Here is a 621-nt window from a genome sequence, read left to right as displayed (position 1 = left end):
AGTGAAAAAAGTGTTTGTGACATCCTTCACAGAAGGCTATGTCAAAAGAACAACTGTGCATGTGTGTGACCGTGTGTGCGTGCACGTATGTGACCCGAGCGTGGAGAAGGCGGGGGAAGGTGTTCACCAANCACCAGGTGGGGACTAGGGATGGTGGTGAGAGGGTGGTGATGTGGGACAGGGATGGAGGGCAAGCTAAAATGAAAATGAGACTGCATAAAACCAGTCACGTTACTCTAGTAGGAAAATGTGCAAAGGACACAAGGAGGCAACTAACAAAACAGATGACCAGTAAGTACTTGAAAAACACGTCTGTCCTCACGAATAATTAGAGATAGACGGAACTAACAAAGACAGACAGTGTTTCTGCACCAGATTGGCAGAGGCTGAGTGATGATGCATGCCCCCTGTTGACCAGGGTGTGGGAAGATCATTCAGTTACTCACATGTAGGTCTGAGGAACCACTTTTCTGGAGGGTATTTGGTGATGATAACAAATTTACAGAAGTATACGTGTCTTGATCTGCCATTTTCCCATTCAGGAATTTGTCCTGAGAAAGTCATCATGCATAGACAAGATGATGTGTATTTAAGGAAGTTTGTCTTCATGTAATTTGTAAT

Source organism: Ailuropoda melanoleuca, chromosome 1, assembly GCF_002007445.2.
Source record: "Ailuropoda melanoleuca isolate Jingjing chromosome 1, ASM200744v2, whole genome shotgun sequence".
Taxonomy (NCBI): domain Eukaryota; kingdom Metazoa; phylum Chordata; class Mammalia; order Carnivora; family Ursidae; genus Ailuropoda; species Ailuropoda melanoleuca.
The sequence above is the reverse complement of the archived record's forward strand: the minus strand, read 5'-3'. Positions refer to the sequence as shown.